Genomic DNA, 13,097 nt, shown 5'->3' on the forward strand with positions numbered 1-13,097 from the left:
TGGGCATACTGTTCATTTTGTACTGTTATTTTTTGTGAACATAGCAGGGGCCAAAGAAAATCTTATTTCTTCAAGGTAAGTCAGCTTTCTCTGAGCTCAAAGGAGCAGCTTCAGTTCTCAAAATTTTAAGGAAAAAAGAGAAGCAGCTGAATGAAAGACATGATGAATTTCTGTTTTTAGGGTTATGGTGGATGTGCATGTAAACCTCTAAGAAGAATTGCCCAAAAAGCAGGATTGCTGTAGTAGCTTGTCTACTTATGGTATGTAAGCATGTAAAGAGGGGCAGACACGGATCCTTGGAGACATTTTCTAAATTTTAAAGTAAAGTTTGACTGCCCAAAACAAATGTGCTGTCAAAAACTACTGCCTAAATTTAAAACAATATATTTCATCTCTTTTAGGGGTAAAATAAATTTTAGTTGTGATAAGATAAGATAAGATAAGATAAGATAAGATAAGATAAGATAAGATAAGATAAGATAAGATAAGATAAGATAAGATAAGATAAGATAAGATAAGATAAGATAAGATAAGATAAGATAAGATAAGATAAGATAAGATAAGATAAGATAAGATAAGATAAGATAAGATAAGATAAGACTTTATTGATCCCCGGAGGGAAATTCGGTTGTCACAGCAGCCAAAACAAGAAATATAGCAGTTAGAAAAAGACAAAAAACAAAGTAGCAATGAGTAAGAATAAAATAGTAATAATATAAAGTGGAAGTAAAAGTACACATCATAAATAACAAGTTAAATAAGGCAATAAATACAGTTTTTGGTACATTACGTATTATGGTTCATGGGTCATTTGGAACATAGGTCATTTGTTTTTCATCGATGCAGTCTCTCAAGTTTCCAAAGTACAGTAATTAAAATCCAATAAAACAAAGTGCAGTTTACTGCCTCTGGCATCATTTCCTCCAAAACCTCAATATCCCTCCTTACATAAAACCTATAAAAAGGACTATACATTACTAACCAGATGTTTTGTTGTGCACAGGTGAGAAAATGCAGGTTATTGTCAGTAATGATATGTTAGGAGGACAGCAGTACTGATGTTGCACTGACAAACAAGCAGAATTGTGCATGTTTTTGACAATAATTGCGCCATAAAAACGTGATCTGCGGCTGTTGTAAATCCAAGCACACTGTTGTGTTTGTATGTGAGAATAGTCCCCTCCAGCAATAAACGAAACATCAGAACATTGTGTCTCCACACAAGTGTGTGCAAGTGTGCATGAACTGTTTGCTGCTCACATAAAAGCTGCACCATGTGCTTGGAAAGTTTTGCTTCACATGATGGAACCGAATGCACCAAAACTTGTTTTCTGCATGACTGGGCATACTAATGGAAGTACCACAATCATGAATTATATCATCTTTCTTTAAGTAAATGCGGCACTGATTCCCAGAAGATCAGAATACTATATTTTCCATTGCAACTCATGGATAATAATACTGTAGGAGTTTTATATTTTCCCAGTTTTCCCAGATATTATATGATCACTTGTGGGAAAAATTAGTTTTCAGTAGAGCTGGCTCAACCTGGTGTCTGCAGGTGTTGTGAGAAGGAGGCATAAAGTCCACAACAAAGAATAGAGATGGGAGTTTTTCATTCTCCTCTAAATTTTTTGTATGGTCTGAGCAGTTGTGACAAATATATATACAGAGTTGCAGTTAGGCTGTTAGAGGAGTTTGTGGTTACATGCAACCAATCCGGGAAATTAAAGCTGATGGTGATTATGTCTTTCTATCTTCCTCCCCCATTTTTTCCCCAATGTCATGGCTTTGGCTTGGATCTGTCTTGTAAGCAAAGTCTGCCTTTCTCTGCCATCTCTCCCTCCCCTTTCCACATTATGGAAAATGAAAGAAACATATGAAAAAAAAACTACCAGACTATCATGTGTTTATGTTTGATGTACAATTTGACTTTTTTTAATTTTTGGGAGTTCATTAGAAATGTATCCCATCTGTCACCGGCCTCCTGTGGTTTTTTAAGGAACTGCAACATTTTTGATTTGCGTCAAGTACGGGAACAAGGGGTGGGGGCTTGGTTTGAAGCAATGCCTCCCCTGCTTGACACTCAGCAAAAGGGTTAGATTGTGGGGGTTTAACCATCAAACAGTTTGCTCTTACTGCAATGCTCTGCTTTTTTAGGGGGAGGGTGTCAAAAACAGAGGACAAATTACACACCCTGTTGTGTGACAACTGATAGCACTTCAAGTTAAACATCTGTCTATTATTTTTGCAGCTATGGTGTGAGTTGTGTTCTTCTTGGGGATTGTCAGACAGGCAGGTGACATCATGGAAAGTGAGTGTTGTGCAAACAAAAGCAGCAGCCCTCAGGTGGGCTTCAAGATTAAGAGATTACAGTGGAAATGAAAGAGCTTCAAACACACATGCACATACCCAGGTGCACGTTCAATATTCCAGCTAAGCTCCAGTGTGTATGAGTCTCTATAGGTGGAGGGTGACTGTATATGGCAGACATACACAGACAAGTTAAGAAGATAAAAGAAGTGGGCTCATTGTGGCCGACAGCTACCTACAGAGTCAAAAATGAGGGGGGCTTCCTCCTCCTTCTACATCCATTCATGAACATAAGAAAACGTTTCATTTTTTTTTTTTTTCTGACAGAATAAGACCCCTACACTTCTAAAATGGATTTTATTTAGCCCCAAGTCTTTTAGTTTAAACATTAATTTAAAGATTTTAAAAGGATGGAATAAACTTGGCTTTAACATTAATTCATCAATACTGTGTTAAAATAAATTCTTTGCATGTCAAGTCCTTTTTTTGTTGTTCGTTCATGTGTTTTTTTGTTGCAGGGTAACAACAGAAACATCAAAACTTAACTTACTGAAGCCCCCTGCTGACAAATTTCAGCTCCGAACAATTTGAATTTTTTTCAGCGTCAAAAAGGTGAAAACCGGCACAGTGGTTAGCGTAGTGGTTCAAGTCCCAGGTGGACTTGAACCTGAAACAGAACACCAATGGGGGACCTTTCTGTGTGGAGTTTGCATATTCTCCCCGTGCATGCATGGTTTTCTCTGCGGACTCCGGCTTCCTCCCCCCGCCCAAAAACATGCTCCATAGGTTATTTGGTTACTCTAAATTGTCCATAGGTGTGAATGTGAGTGTGCATGGGTGTGTGATTGTGGCCCTGCAACAGACTGGCGATCTGTCCAGGGTGTCCCCCGCCTTTGCCCATGAGTGTCCGGGATAGGCTCCAGCAGCCCCGTGACCCCGAAAGGGACAACGGAAGAAGATGAATGAATGAAAAAAAAAAGGTGAATACTAAGTGTGTGTGTGTGTGTGCGTGGGGGGGAGGGGGTCGTGGGAGGTTCTTTATAGAAACGTTTTACAATACACAATACAGTACACATGAGCTAATCTCCTGTCCCATGTCTGTTTTTTTATATCCATATTTAACCTGTGTTGTGTTCTGCCACTATCCAAGATCCAGGAGGCGCACCACTCAACATCTCGCCCAATCAAAGGCCCCTAGAAGTTCACTAGACCAGAGATTATTAATTTAGAACGTGGCCTCTCCAGGGAATGGACTATCGTGAAGTGACTGTGAGTAACACTGACAGTTTAAACAAAGGTGACTGGTCTTTGGAGAAGGCTAGTCCTGCAGATATGAGGAGATGTTGAAAAGACAGTTTCAGCCTGTATGCACACGAGCACACTCCAGCTGGAAATGACATATTTTTGTATGCACATACCCCATGATTTGAGGTTAGGAGTAATGACAAGAGAGGTGAAGAAAGGAAGAAGCTGCTGAAGTGCTTCAAACTCACAGGACAAACTTATCACCACCATGTCCCCACAATGAAGTGTTTTGTTGCCACAGCTGCCGCGAGTAAAGATGATCTATGAAAGTAGCAAAAACCATCTTACAGTCAAAGTGTCTGAGAAAGAAATCACCTTATTGCCAGCCAACAATATTGGGTTGAATAAAAAGTGACATTCACCAATAGAAATATTGGTAACAATCATTTAACTACTATTGTGCACCTACAGAAAGAGCTTAAAAACTGTCAGATTTAGGTATAAACCTTATGGAAGCCCTTTAATCTCCACATTGAAGCATATTTGAAAAAAGTCAGCTCACAAAGTAAATGCTAAGAGGCTTATTAAACACAAACGAATCCCTGATCACTGCTACGTAAAATGGTCAGAGTAAAACAAAATAAATATATGCACAGCATAGTTTCAAAAACTCTGATATGCTCCAAAACCTTTGAAGCCACTTAGATGAGTCGTGAAACATTTCAAGACAGAAAATGTTAGGTCCAAGTGTCAAGACTCAACTTTAAGACAACAACTGCATAGTCATACACTTTAATTAACTTCTAATGGGGAGTTTTTTTTTTCTTGTTGACGTAAGTGTCAAAGCTTCACCTCTACTATTATCTTAGAAAGCATCTTTACTGCTCTTCTACACCGTTTCTTAAGAGCCCAGGCTTTGGTGACGTCACGTTAGGCCAAGGAGGTGACTACAGTACATACAGCAAAGATGCAGGTCCACTTATTACAAACCGAGTCATGTGACCACACCTGTTTTCCATACCAGTAGTGCAGAGAGATGCTCACAAGTCAAAATAAAATGTTTATAAGTCAAAGTCCACTGGAATACGTGGAGGAGCTGTTGTTGCATGGGGCTTTTTGGAGCTTTTTGAGTGTAAGCTGAGAACTAAATTACAGAGGTTTAAAGCAGAGCCAGGAGGTTGGTTGAAGGTGATCCGCACACTCAGCTGCAAATCCACTCTTACTATTGCACAGGTGTTGCACACCTGGGCCTTTGGATGTCCCCACAAGCCATAGATTAGCCTACCTGTGAGGTCAGTGACCCTTTCTTGTCTTTCAAAGGTGGAATTAGAGCAAATTAGCATGTTCTTGTAATTTTCAAAGTTCTTTGAAGTAAAGATATTTTTCCATAGCTGCCAACTTCCTTTCCTCAAATGTCTGTTATTTTATTTATTTATTTTTTGGCTAGATCTGTTTGGGACAGTTTATTATAAAACATTTCAAAGAAGATTTGCTCGTGGTTCTGTTTTTGAGTTTCTGGGCGTTTGGATGTGGTGGTCAGAGATATCACCCACCACAACCCCTAGCATCATTTCGTCATGGCGACGGTTATCTTTCACCAATGTTTGCTGCAGGACAGACCGGCAGAAACTTGCAAGAAAATCATTTGCTCGTTCATCATAATTTCAATTCATAATTCATTACCAAGAGGTTCCATTGATTTACACAACAGCATCAACTTTTTTTGAACCTATTTTTGTTTAGTGTTTGTTACAGCAAAATGCCATCGTTTGTCTACAGTTAAAAGAGATTTTCCATCATAATTATTCTTTCAGCCAAAGATCTGATGAAAAAATGCAAGTACAGTAATGCAAGTTTTCTTTTCTGAGATAAGGGTGAGTATCTAATATAGGATCTTTTCTGTGAGAAAATTGTACTCTCAGCCTTTTCACAGGTATGAGAACAAAAAGAGAAAGATGGAAAGGACTCATGTTTGTGCCTGAGGGAGGTGAAGGAAACTATTGAGCTTCTGAGAATGCAGATAAGCTCTAATGTAGGAAACCAAGTGGAAAACAAAGCAGTTGAAAAGAGAAATGACAGTATTAATAATAATCAGAATGCATTCCCTCCTCAGAACAAAGATACTTTATTTAAATGCTGTTTAGAGTGACATGTTGATGGTGCTGAGGCTATAAAGAGTGCAGTGGCTTCCTGTTCAGACAAAGAGTTCTAACAGTAAATGAGCTTTGCTTTTAAGCAAACATTTGCATTTGTAAACCATAGTGTTTTTTATGGAGTCTTTTGATTTTTGTGCTTACAAATTCAAAATCAGCAGAACATTCTGTAAATGAGTATACTTTTTTTTGTAACAGCCAAGCTAACAAACGTCCCACATTTAACTTTTTTTTTGTATCCCTGAGGACCTAAAAACATAATCTTCACAGCAGATCATTATGAATTCCACATACTGCAAATGACATCATGCAAAGATTCCTTAACAAGTTACATCCAGTATGCGTGCATTCTGACATTGTGATTGATGGACTCAACTAGGCCAAAAGGAGGGGAAACATCAGGGCATGCAGCTAATTGAAATATCATGTGAAAATATCTTTCTTCTTGTGATTTAGCAACATTTTGCAGCATCTAACTGCAAGCTTTGACACAAATAGCTGATTAAAAACAGGAGAACAACAACTTGGCGAGGATACATTGGAGATAAGCCGTGAGAAAGAATGTTTTCAAAGAAAGAGCTTGCTTCAGTCGCTGTAGATGGCAACTTTTTCTTGCCAAGCAAAAGTGTTGTCGTTTTTCAAGCTGGTGCAGTGAAGGTAGTAAATGGTTTACTGACGTATTAACTGTTGGGTTCAACTTACTGCAGACAGTAGGGCAATTCAAAAGACACATCTGGATTCAGAGAAAAGTGGGCCACAGCTATATATGAAATGTTAGAAGTTGTATGTGATGCGTGGTTATTCACAAAAAAACCCTCCAAACTTTCTTCCAGGGTTCTGGTTTACATTTAGGAAACTATGTTATGCAGAAACTTTGATTGTGAGTTGATTACTAAAGTGCATGTAAGCACACATTAAAAGAACAGTGTGGATTTAGATCGAGGTTTTTTATAGTTTTGAGGCAGCAAGAAAAAAGAAGTCCAAGAAAAGAGAAAGGGTGACAAAAACCACAGCAAAGAACAGAACACCTCCAGCACCCGCAAGGTCCACACAAATCCAGGCTACTCTGAAGTTTGCTGGAGAAAATCCCAAAAATTCAGAGATGAGATGAGTCAAACTGCGGTGGTCAGATGAGACCTGAATTGGACTCTTTGGCATCAAATCAACTCGCTGTGTTTGAAGGACGACTGCTGTTTGTGATCTAGAGAACTGTCAGCTGTCAGATGGAAAAAAATACTTTTTTCCAAAAGTGGAAGAATGGACAGGGCTACAACCCGTCAAATCCCGAGTCAAAACCTTTTTTTTTTTCAGACGGGTCTCTAAAAAATGGATTCATGGTTGGTCGTAAAGCAAGGTGGTGATTCTAAACATACAACAAAGGCAACAAATGAGCAGATATATTCTTTTTTAAAAATCTTTAGGGGGAAGGATATGGACAAACTTCATACACAAAACTTTATTGTAACAGGAAATCTGCATATTTACTTGGACAAAATCCTTCCGGATGTGTCTTTAACGCATAAGGAATGATTTTGTCCTCCTATACTAATGTTTACTAAGGTATAAGGTTTACTAAGATGCAATGCATGTATTTCACTCTAATAGACAAGTCAATTTCTAACCTTTGGAAGTCTATTTTTGTAGTTGTGCAATCTTAGATGACCCCACCCTTACTTTGACGTGTTATTCCTACCATGACAAAGGTGGATAAAGGTGGAAAGATTTCATGTAATCCATGGAAACCATTGCAGATCACAAATCATTGAAGAAAAAAGGTTCAGCTCACTGTCTAGTGGGTCTAGATGACCCAACTCCCAACGTTAAAGTGCCTAGGATAGCACAAGGGTTAATCTGTCTCCCCTCATTTGATTGTCAGTGGGTCAAACAGCAAAGTCAGCATGGGAAAAAAAACAACAGCAGATGTTGCAACCCCAACAAACAAACAGCATCAAACTCTTTTTCCTGCTTCAAACACCTGACAGGCGACCTTTGGCTCCCCTGCTCTCCCTCCAGGCTGCTGTTTGACATTGTGATAAGAGAGCAGAATTTGATGTAGAGGTGAAGTGAACTGCGTTTGAGCCCTGCTGGTGGAAGATATATGGAGGATGCCGCTGGGGCTGGGAGAATTATCTACCATCGATGAGGTCAGCAGGATTTTTCCACAATAGATCCTGACCTCCGATCTCTCACGCCCACATCCACACCTTAGCTCGCCTCATGCTGCTTGCTGTCAGGAGCCCTCTCTCTTGAAAGCTCAAAAAGAGACAGAGCTGAAGACTTGAACAGAAAATACTTTGAGAATTGCGACCAGGCTGAAGTGTGTTTCTCAATAACAGTTTTGAACTCTTTTATAATGCTCTTGATGTTTTGAGTTACAGCAGTGTTTCTTAATTCTCATTTAAAAGGATCATAAATCCAAAGTTCAGCCATCCAGCTCATGTGGAATAGATTTGGTGTTCTTTCCACTTACTGAACATGTAAGGAGTTGATATCTGGCAGTTCGGTTCTGAATTCGTAATTTCTCACTGGAGCACAGCGATCTCGAGGGAAGCTTTAATGGACGAGGATTATCAATGTGACCAAACACACAAACAACCAAGAAACTGGCTCACAACATTTATAGCAGCAATGCTGTTGATGAAGAGACATTTCTACACTAAAAGAAATTTAATTCCTCAAATCACAATGAGAGCAAACAACTCTTTCTTCTTGTATTGCAGAGTGAAATGTATCTTCTTTTAATCCTAATATGCATTTCATATCTTCACTAAAGATCAATCTTAGTTAACAAATTAAAGAACCATGCTACATACAACCTCATTAGAAATACTTTGAGTGTTATGTGCATTATCAATTTTCAACAGCTTTAGGACAAAATAAAAATGAAAAGCTCAGATCAGTTTCTAAAATAAAATTAAATTTAAAAAAACTTATGGTGTAATTAGACTGGACACATTTAGTTCATTTAAAGTGAACCAGAGTTTGTTTCCCCTGATAATCCTGAACAAATTTTCTGTCTGAATGCACCCAAGCAGACCCTGGTCCGGGACCAGGAACCACTCTCTGACCTATCTTTGGAGGTGTTTTTGGTTTGTTTCCAATCGGACTGAGCTTTGGTTCGCTCTGAGATTCCTCAGTCTGAATACAAACTGTTCCTGGAGTGGAGCAACTGAACCAAAACAGCCACCGTAATCGGGAATAGAGTAGGACTGTAGAAACAAATAACCAGCAGACAAATATAAGGCAACGATTCTCGTGCTGTCAAACAGTGCTATCCAACTGTTACTTGTCAGAACATTTATTTTAACAAAGCTGAAAACGCTTTACGTGCATTTCTGTATCTCGTTAAACGGTATGCGCCCGATACAGCATGACGTCATCCCAAAAGCTATTGTAGTTACTCAGAAATTCTTTTAAAATAAAGCCATAACACCACAACGATGAGACACAGCAAGTCATTGAAATGTGATCGGATAAATGCAGGCTTATTCAGACAACTTTTAACGTGATACACATTGCTTCTCACTGTTTTCCCGGCAATCTTTATGTCGTCATGACTCAAATCCAACAGTGCCAGATGTGTCCCCCTGCTAAAGCCCGTATATGTGCAGGCCCGTATTAAGTTTGCTAGACATCATTTGGATGATCCACAAGAAGATTGGAAGAATGTCCTATGGTCAGATGAAACCAAAATAGAACTTTTTGGTCAGAACTTTACTCGTCATGTTTGGAGGAGAAAGAGTGAGCTGTATCCAAAAAACACCATACCTACTGTAAAGCATGGGGGTGGAAACAACATGCTAAGGGGCTGTTTTTCAGCAAAGGGACCAGGACGACTGATCTGTTCAAAGGAAAGACTGAATGGAACATCAGATTTTGAGCGCAAACCTCCTTCCATCAGAAGGGCATTGAAGATGAAACGTGGTTGGGTCTTTCAGCGTCACAACGATCCCAAACACAAACGCCCGGTTGATGAAGGAGTGGCTTCGTAAAAAGCAATTCAAGGTCCTGGAGTTGCCTAACCAGTCTCTAGATCTCATCCCCACAGAAAATCTATGGAGTGAGTTGAAAGTCTGTGATGTCCAAAGACAGCATCACTGCTCTAGAGGAGATCTGCAAGGAGGAATGGGCCAAAATACCAGCAACAGTTTGTGAAAACCTTGTGAAGACTCACAGAAAAAGTTTGACTGCTGTCACTGCCAACAAAGAGTATACAACAAGGTTTTGAGTTGAACTTTTGTTATTGACCATCTACTTATTTTAACAATCAGACAATAGGATTTTCTGGATTTCTTTTGTCATTTTGTCTGTCATAGTTGAGGTATAACTATGCTGAAAATTACAGGCCTTTCTCATCTTTTCAAGTGGGAGAACTTGCACAGTTGGTGGTTGACTATATTCTTTTTTATCCCATAGTAGGTTATTTTTTTGCTTTGTGTTATATTATTTGTTGTGATGAGCAAATTGAACCCAAATTTTTTTATCAAAGCCCTGCCCATACTCTTCATGAAACTCCAATATGGAGTCGGAGCATGACCTAAGTCATCTAAGCTCTACTCTGTTTGCTATAAATTTAGTTAGATACACTAGACTTTAAATGCAAAGATGCCACAAAAAGCTAATGTCCCTATCCAGTGTCATATCACCTCTACAGGCTTTTAGAACCGTGTTATTTTACCACACAAATGAACCAGAGGGCTGATTTAAACTTCAACTAAAAATGTGTCCTCAGTGTTACGTTTCACTTGGACTGTTGGTATTTTGGAGGTTTTCTAGACCATAGTGCTCAGGGACAGTAGTCTATTCTTTTCTACTCAGTGAGCCCTCCCATTCATGACCACCTGCAGTGTGAACCTACAATGAGAGGATTAAAGAAATACAGAATACACACAGGACTGTTCAAATCTGTCTAAACGTATCATAAGGGTGCAATGTTGATTTCATTTACTTGCTGGAAGAGATTTTTCTTTTCTGACTTTTTATACATCTAAAGTTGATAACATGCTTAAAGCTAACAAATATTGGCATAAGATTGTACTTGTTGTTTTGAGTGGTAATTTTCTCGTTAGTTGAATGCTGATTCTCCTTGCCTTGTGTTCTCCCTGAAATGCTTTAAAGCCTGCTGGGCTTACAATGTTTGTGCAAAAATCAAGCAATGTGCGGTGGAGTGGAAACTGAAGTGGATGTCATGGTGTGCAGAAAAGGAGTTGCACTCACGCACACACACACCCGCACACACACACACACACACACACACATACTACTGTGCAGAGTATATGAACATTAATGCACCCCCACCTGCCAGAATCAGACAGATGTGGTTTGTTTTCCACTTCGACTCACGTCGGTCAGTCTGAGAAGGTTTTGATTGGAAGGTTTTAGATCTTGCAAGGGCTCTGACGGTACAGCCTTTTCAGTCTAAATACATGCCTCTGCCTTTTTAAAGTACTTTGTCATGTTTCAGGTCATCAATCTATTAAGATGTTGCGTTTGTTCCCGACGTGTCGTATTTTAATGGGCCTTACTTCATGTCTTTTATGTCTGCCCGTTTAACAGCAGGTCATCAGGAATCTCCTGGTGTTTCTTGGGTGTCACAAAAGCCTTTGGCGTTTGCAGCGATACCAGCAAACCACAGAGTTTACCTGTTTAAAGAAATGATTCATTCAAATTGTGCTCTGGAAAATGAGTCAGTGTTTGCTGTAAACGGTTTAAATCATGAGGGGTTTACATGGGGCTTCCCAGATGTGCTCATCAGGAAGACTGCTGCTTTGATCCTGGGTCAGAAACCACCTTCAGTACAAGAAAAGATCTTTTTTTAATGCAATAATTTTCTTCTACTTATGTACGACACGTCTCCTTGACTGTCTTTGAACTCGACAGGCCTTTACACCATTCTGAAGTGCCAGCGAGAGAACATTTGACTCTTAAATCTACATACAATCGTGTTGTTTGTGGTGTGGCCAAAACAAATACCTGCCTCGGTGACGACACCTGAAAGACAAGGACAAAGGGGAAACACAGACACAATGTGCATGAAGGCTCACACAAAGGAAAACACCAGAAGTAAAAGCCTTCCTGAGTTTTTTTTTTTTTTTTTTTTTTTGAAGCCCTCCTTGGGAAAACATCCGTGCCCCCACACGATGCTGAGCCTTATGTTTCCTTTTACCTTTAATCTCAGTGAAAAGAGCTTTTAACAAGGCTGGGGAGGATGAGTGGATCTGCTAAAGAGGAACAAAGGCAGGGAGGAACTCTAAGGGATAGTGGAGGGAGGGAGACTCTGTAATTTATCACCTGCTGCCTTTGAGCAGTCCTGTGTTTCCCGCTCTGGGCTCTTTGTGAGTTTGTGTATACCTAAATACAGGCACCGTAAAGTGATGAATGATATGAGCAGGAAGAAGTATTGTTCATTCCTAAAACACCTTAAAAGATCATCTATGAATAAGTATTTCTAATAAAGTTTGTTTTTGTTTTTTGTAAAAAACAACAACAACAACACCTTCAACATTTGTCTATCTATAGGTTTTGACATATCAACTTTATTAATGAGAAATATTATAGTCTGACTTTAAACAGAGGCACCAACTGCATCCATTTTCAGCAAAAAGGCGTGAACAATAAAAAATTAATGTATCAGAAATAGAAAAAAGTTGTGCAAAATAAAGCCTCATGCACCACAGAAATAGTCATAACATTGCAGGATTTGGTGAACATTTCTAATACTGCCGGTGTGCCTTTTGCTGTCATTTCCTGCCACCTTGTGGCTTTGCTTTGTACATGCATTCAGGTTTAGAACACATTGAGACCCTGCATCACAGAGAGTTCACCCACTTATGTTTGTTTTCTCAAATATACAGTCAGCTTCCTCCCAAATCAATTACTGGTGATGAGTTTGAATGTTTTTTGCTGAAAATGCAAAAGGAAGTTTGCAAAAGTTAAAAAAATTAAGACTGAAAAAGATCCTTAAACCACCAAGTGACTTCATGGAGTAGCTGAAAAACACCTGACTGATGCTGAACCGTAAGTGAATAAATCGATTTATATTCCCACAATCCAACCACGTTGATCTGTCTGAGGCAATTTGTTAATTGAATCAGCGAAACATTACAAAATCCTTTACATGAATCAATAATTGACATTAGAAAATACCATTTGGATTGAGATATGGTGGGTTTATTTTATAATGTAAAAACGAGTAAACAAGTTAGGCTATCTCTGTTTTTTTTAATCAAGCTTTTTTCTTAATGATATAGAAAATAAAAACAAAAAAGGTTGAACTCTGGCGTTTTATGTAGGTTTTTATAAATATCTTGGTTGTTGATGCTTTACTTGAGGTTAGTATTTATTTTTGTCATAAAGTCACGTTTAACTTTGCTCCAGTCCTTTATG

This window comes from Oryzias latipes, chromosome 13, assembly GCF_002234675.1.
Source record: "Oryzias latipes chromosome 13, ASM223467v1".
Lineage (NCBI taxonomy): Eukaryota > Metazoa > Chordata > Actinopteri > Beloniformes > Adrianichthyidae > Oryzias > Oryzias latipes.